Source organism: Drosophila biarmipes, unplaced genomic scaffold (assembly GCF_025231255.1).
Source record: "Drosophila biarmipes strain raj3 unplaced genomic scaffold, RU_DBia_V1.1 ptg000018l, whole genome shotgun sequence".
Lineage (NCBI taxonomy): Eukaryota > Metazoa > Arthropoda > Insecta > Diptera > Drosophilidae > Drosophila > Drosophila biarmipes.
In genome coordinates, this window is record NW_026114536.1 from 726,698 (window position 1) to 734,274 (window position 7,577).

A 7,577-nucleotide genomic window follows, 5' to 3' on the forward strand; every position below is an offset into this window, starting at 1 on the left:
AAGTTTTTTCCTTAATTAAAGTGCAATAATTATTAAAAAGTTCGTTCTTAAAGTTAGACATTTCATAAAACATATTTGCGCATTTAGCGAATTGATTGCTTAATACTAGTTTCCCATCGATTTGAGAAATCGCTCTGGCGTGATATATTTCGCATCTGCTTTTTATTATTGGGTATTTAATATAAATTATTAAAAGTTTTTTATGAAGTGCGATTTTAAAAACAGAAATGTCATTGCTTAAAATTTTGGTATTAAAAACGTCAATTTTTGCAAGTGTGATTGTGTCAATTAAATTAAGCGATGTTTTCGCAGTGGTAAATCTTGATCAATAAAAACATTTTTAAAATCATCAGAAAGTGATTCTATTTCTTTAAACAATTTGGAATTAATAATAGATTGCTTATTATTATTTTCAATTAATTCATTGATTTTATTCTGAACTTTAATAAAATCATCATGATCCGGAGTTCCAGCTAACCATTTCCACACAGTGCCTAACTCATTTATTCCCTTTTTTGATCTAGTTGAAATTAATTGTAATAAAATTAATTCGATTACTTCTAAGTCATATTTAATTTCCCATAATTCCAATTTTATTATTTCTTTATAAAAACTTAAGTTAGTTACGTGAAATAGGTCTGCGTATGAATCATACGTCAATACGTCTTTATTGTCCTTGAATAAAAGGTACTCGTGACTTGTATAGTCAATTATTTCTGATTTTGAAAAAAAATAAGGTGTAGTATGAGCACCTGATAAAACATTTTCTGGAAAAAGTAAAAAAAAGAAATATATAAATATTTAGAATTTTATATTATCTTTGTGAATAATTCTATTTCTACTGTTGATAATTATTTTGTTAGGTAAATTTCCCTTAACTACTTGTTTTTTATATCTAGTTTTAAGTTTATTTCTTTCCCCGTGTTTTTTTTCATAAACTATCTGTCCTACATGATATTGTTTTTCTTTTCTGTTATCATTATGTGTTTCTAACATTTTCTCTTGTGTATTTTTTAAAATTTGAGGAATATTATCGTGCTCTATTTTATTGTATAGTACGTCAAATGGTTTTTGGTTCGTTGATGAATGGATGCTCTGATTATAATCTTGAGCGGCTCTAATTACTATTTCGGAATAGTCAGTTAAATTAAATTCTTCTTTAATGCATCGAGCTAATTCTGTTAATGTAGAATGTGCCCTTTCAACTTGTCCGTTTGAGGTACTGTGCCTCGGGTCCGCGTAATGTAAAGTCAAACCGCACATATGTGCAAAAGATTTAAATTGGGCCGAGGTACAGCTCGGTTCATTATCGGTCAATTTTACTTTGGCTTGTGGAAATTGTTGAAGTAATTCCATTACTTTGTTTTCGATATTTAATTTATTTTGGATTTCTTTTACTACTATAAATTTTGAATAAGCGTCAATACAAGATATGAAAGTGAGACTTTGGATGCCTGTTGTATTTGTTTACATTGCAAATTTTACAATTTGATATGTATTCTTTTAATTTTGTGAGTAAGTTTGGCCAATAATACTATCTATTGATTTGTTTATTATTTTCGTCAAGTCCCCTGTGTGCTCTACAATGTGTTTCTTCGATTATAAGTGCTCTGTCTTCAGAATTTTCCACATCTTGGACAAATATTCTAGTATACAAAAATTTATTCATAAAATTTTCTTTAAGTGGTTTTTGAATTCTATAAGAGTCCTCTAAAGTGCAATGAATACCTACTGTTATATTAGGAGGAATGTATTCTCTTAAGATTGATATAAAATTTTCGGGAGTATCAAATTCCCGTTGCTATTAGCAATTGTTGCTTAAACTGGTTTAAGGGTTTTCGGGTTTCTTGTATAACATTCTCAAAACTACTATCTGCTAAATGCTGAGTGTTTTGATCGGAGACCGATTCGTTACTTCCAGTTAAATTGTTAATCTGAATCCTTGATAAGGCGTCTGCAACTACATTGGTGGTACCTGGTTTATAAATGACTTTTGGAGTGAAACTTTCTATGAAGGATTACCAGCGTTTCATTTCTATATTAGGATTTTTATCAGAGATTGCGAAAGATAATGGTTGATGATCGGTTTGAATTTTAATTCCAATCACTCCATATAAGTAATTTCTTAGATTTTTAAGAGCCCATACTATAGCTAAAAGTTCTTTTTTATTAGTTGCATAAACTTGTTCTGTTTTGGATAAGGTTTTTGAAATAAAAGTAATCGGTTTACCTTCTTGAGTTAAAACTGCACCAATTGCGGCGTCCGAAGCGTCGGTGGTCAGTGTAAATTTTTTATTATAGTCCGGTTGAACTAATTATACTTTCAGCTCGTTAAAAGCTTCAATAGCTGGGTCATCCAACTGAATTAACATTTTTGTTGACATTCTTTTTGAAATTTTGACATTATGACCGCCAAGATATTTTGTTAGAGGTTTTGGCTATAAATGCGTAGTTTAAAACAAATTTTCTATAAAAGCCCGTAAGGCCTAGGAATCTTCTTAGTTCCCGAATATTTTTTGGAAGCGGATATTTAGTAATGGTGTCAATTTTTTCTGGGTCTGTCTTAATGACGTTATAAGATACGATGTATCTTAGGAAACTGGTTTCGTGTTTAAAAAACTTTGATTTTTCTATAGAGATTTTCATGTTTGCATTTAATAATATATTTACAATTTTGTTTAAGTCTTTATAATGTTGTTCAATCGAATTTGAGAATATTATTATGTCGTCCATGTAGACATGACATGTTTTCCCTATTTGTTCTCTCAAGATGTCATCCATTGCTCGCTGAAAAATTCTCGGTGCATTTGTTAATCCGAATGGCATTCTTAAAAATTCGTAATTTCCTTTATTTATTGAAAAATATGTTTTTTTCGACATCAGATTCTTTCATTAGTATCTGATGAAAACCTGATTCTAAATCTATTGTTGAAAAATATCTTGCTTTCCCCAAATTAGATAAAATTACTGATGGTTTTTGCATTGGGTACCTGTCAGGTATGGTGCTTTCATTTAATTTTTTATAATCAATAACGATTCTTAACTTACGGCTCCCGTCTTGATTCTCTCCTTTCTTTGGGACTACCAGAACTGGTGAATTGTAAGGACTTCGGCTAGGCCTTATAATATCTTCTGATAACATTCTAATGATTTCGGTATTCACAAAGTCGGTGACAGATAAAGCATACGGATATTGTTTCCCGTATATTGGCCTGTCGCGAATAAGATTTATTTCCCCCTTTATGTCTGTTCTAAAAGGTATTTCCATATTTATCTTTGAATGCTCTTTTTCAATATAGTGAACTATTTTTTCTTTTAGTCCTTCTAATTTATCTGTATCTATATTATTTATCTGTTGTTTGTCGGATTCCTCAACGACGGCGGGCTTGAAATTTTTACATTTGAAACGATTTTTATTTATTCGATTTTTGACGGTATTATCTTCGTCGGCACTCTCAGGATTTTTAATTCCCAAGACATTTTTAATTTGATATTTCTACGTCGGCGTTCTCAGGATTTTTTAATCCCAAGATATTGGTATTTTTATTGACGGATATTTCTACGTCGGCGTTCTCAGGATTTTTGAGTCCCAAGCTTTTCTCACTATTTTCCACAAATAATGAATCTGTATTTTCTCTACTTTTATCATCAAAATATTTTTTTATAATAAATTCTTTTAACGGAAGAATATTATTTTTTTCTTCAATTAAACTTATTTCATTTTTTTCCTCATTATCGAAATATTTTAACTTTTCAGTTTTCCCTTTATATTCCAATACTCCCCTTGCTATATTTATTATAGCTCCAATTTTTCTAAATATTTTTTATAAATTGAATCCAATTAGAAGATTAGATTCCAATCCTTCTATTTCATAAATATAGTTATAATATGGTAATACTTAATAATTGAATACCCATGAACTGTAGTTACCTTTTATATACAGATAATTTTTATTTTCAAAAATTCCCTTTTTTATATAACAAGCAGTGGCTCCTGTATCTATTAAAATTTTTAACTGCTTCTTGGTTTTTCTGTCTGTCCGAATTAAATAAGGCATTCCCCTGTAGGGGTCTCGTCTAAAAAATGATCTTCATTAATAATTTTTTTATCTAGTTACTTTATTCGCTGGCTGATTTAAAGTTCCCTCTGGTTCCCTTTTTTGAGCTTCAGTTTGCTCTTTATTTTAGTTTGGGCGATAGTAATTTGATCGATTATTATTTTGATAATAATTATTATTATATCTTTCTCGGTTATTATTTGACTGCCAATTATTATTCGGCTGCCGATTGTTATTGGGTTTATTTTGGAGTTGAATCGATGGATCAACTTCCATTGGCTCGACAGCTTGTTGCTGTTTAGTGTTGTTTTGGTTATTGTTTTGCCAAAAATTTCCCTTTTGTGGCCAGTTATAATATTGGTTATTTGGTCGTACTTGATCAAATCGTAACTTGTTTCCCTGATATTTATTTTCATTTTTAACCCATTAAACCTGTTCGCAAATTGAGCACGGAAATTTTTTGATTCTAATTCCTGGACCTTTGCCAAAGCATTGGGTAAGTCTGGTGGATTTAATGAGAAATGAGTTTCTGAGATAGATCCATTTAATCCGGATATAAATATTCGTAGAGCGTTGCCCCTTATTGTTTTGTTTGTTTCTTTGGTGATTACACTGTCCTTTCCGTGTGTCATAATGCTTTTGTTTTTTAGTGAAGTCATTTTTTTATTAACTTCGTTATAGTATTCGGTAACTGTCATTCGTCCCTGCCTGAGAATACTTAGTGCAGATTCTAGGATATGTATTGGTCGTTTATCGTTATATATAAAATCCAATCTAGATAAGATTGCTTGAAAATTTAAAACGGTACCATGATTGGTAAGAGCATCATGGGCAGCTCCCATAATTTTATTGCGTAAAATTGTTAAAGCAATAAAGTATTGTTCGCTTTGAATTTTATAAAGACTCATAGGAGTCTCCGCAGCTTCTCTACAACCTACATATTGTGTTGGTTTCCCGGTGAACTTTGGTAAATATTTTACCACTTCAAGTGTTGTATCGCACTTTATAGTTGGGTCGATTGTTTGAATTTTATAATCCTCTACAGTGTTTGCATCTGTGGCTAATCTACCTTCTAAACCTTCTATTTTCCTGCTTACTTCATTCAACTGAACATTTATAAATCCATTTATTAACTTCACTGTAAGGCCGCCAGCTGTGGCTATACTTCCTGCGGGGAAATTTGGTGCTGAACTTCCGGTTGCCATTTTTAAATTTAATTCACCAAAGCTATTTATTAAATCTTCCAGATTGTTTTTGATGATATTATTTAATTCGCAAATCTAACTTGTTGTTTTTATTAATTTTATTATTATATTTTTTTTTTAATTTCCTGAACTTAAATTAAAAATTTTTTTTTTATTTTTTTTAAATTAATTCCTCACGAAACTGTCCTGATGGGGTCTTCCTTCTGTGAGGTTGTTGGTTGATCTTCCTTCCTTAGTTGGTTTGAGTGTTGTCGTGCTGATTTTGGCGAGGGATTGCCCTTCAGCCCTTCCTTCCTTCTTAATTTAATTTATTTGTTAGTATGGCGAGGGATTGCCCTACAGCCCCCCTTTTGTTTTTTTAATTTATTCGAAGATTTTCTTATTAATTTTTTGCCTTTATTTTTTTTGTCACTGTTTATTTTGGTTTTGATTCTCTTCGAGTTTTTTTTTTGTTTTTGTGTTAATAATTTATCTTTCGGTCCACCATTTTTATATTTCCGGGTTTAAATGGATTATTAGATTAATTGATTTCCATTTAAATCTATCACTGTCACAATGTTATGTATCGTCGATTGGTGATGGAATTTTTTTAAATTTATTCTACTAAAAATTATTTGAGTTTTTGGCGGCGTGAGTTGCGTTTGGTTTTGATTAATTTGTTATCATTAATTTTTTAAAACGAATTTTTTTAGACGCCGCCCCACGTTGGGCGCCAATTAAATGCCTTCCGTAATTTTTAAATAAAAAAATTTATTTTTTATTTTAATATATTATTTTTGGTGATAAACCTTTATTGATTAATTTATTAACACAATTTTTAGATAACACTTTTCGTTACTATCTATTACCGATCGCGGTCTTCTTGAAAACTGGACTGACTCTTCCAATCTCGAATCTAATCCAATGAACCTCGGCCAGGAGCTTTTCTTTAAGAACTTTTGAACTTTAATATATGTTTAGATTAAAAGCTTAAGATGAAACTGTCGCATCTTATTGTGAAATTCAATTATGCTGACCGATGCTATTTGTCGGACACTTGAAACGCAAAAGGCGCAATTGATTGGGCTTCGAACGGAAGCTAATGTTTAATTTAATTTTGATTTGTTTAACTTAGCTGGGGAACCAAGATCGGACCTCAAAGCCAAGGGCAAAGACAAAGGCAAATGCAGAAATTGAAATTATTGTTTATAAAAGCCATAAGTGGCCTGGTTTCACGGGTTGGATAACTCTCCCCTTCTAAAATGGATCGGCCCGATTCAATATGAAATTCATTTAATTGATCTCTTAATTCTGTTAAAAAATTTTCTTGGTTAATAGATATTTCTGGTTCTGGTCGTTGTTTTTTGGTTACAAATAATATAGCATTTTTGTATTTTATAATAATTAAAAATATCAAATATAAATTGATTAAAATTAATAACATAAAGGTAAGTGATATTTTAATATTATTAGTTTTAATGAAAGGAATTAAGATATTTATATTATCCAAAGAGAGTTCCGAGTTATTTGATAAAATGTAATCGGATATTTCATAATTTTTGAAGTGGTTCGTAGTTATGTAGTCAAGAATTTTGTTTTCCAAATTGGTATATGAGATATTATTAATTTCGGTTGTACCATTAAATGTTATTAAATATGACCCGTTTAAATGGGAGTTGTTAACAATATTGTTACCATTTATAAGAATGGCACCATCTTGTATGATGTCTATTTGTTGATTTTTTTCTCTTATTTTTTTACAAGTTGATTTCTCGCCATTTAATAATCGGGTAAAACAAGTTTTTTCCTTAATTAAAGTGCAATAATTATTAAAAAGTTCGTTCTTAAAGTTAGACATTTCATAAGACATATTTGCGCATTTAGCGAATTGATTGCTTAATACTAGTTTCCCATCGATTTGAGAAATCTCTCTGGAGTGATATATTTCGCATCTGCTTTTTATTATTGGGTATTTAATATAAATTATTAAAAGTTCTTTATGAAGTGCGATTTTAAAAACAGAAATGTCATTGCTTAAAATTTTGGTATTAAAAACGTCAATTTTTGCAAGTGTGATTGTGTCAATTAAATTAAGCGATGTTTTCGCAGTGGTAAATCTTGATCAATAAAAACATTTTTAAAATCATCAGAAAGTGATTCTATTTCTTTAAACAATTTGGAATTAATAATAGATTGCTTATTATTATTTTCAATTAATTCATTGATTTTATTCTGAACTTTAATAAAATCATCATGATCCGGAGTTCCAGCTAACCATTTCCACACAGTGCCTAACTCATTTATTCCCTTTTTTGATCTAGTTGAAATTAATTGT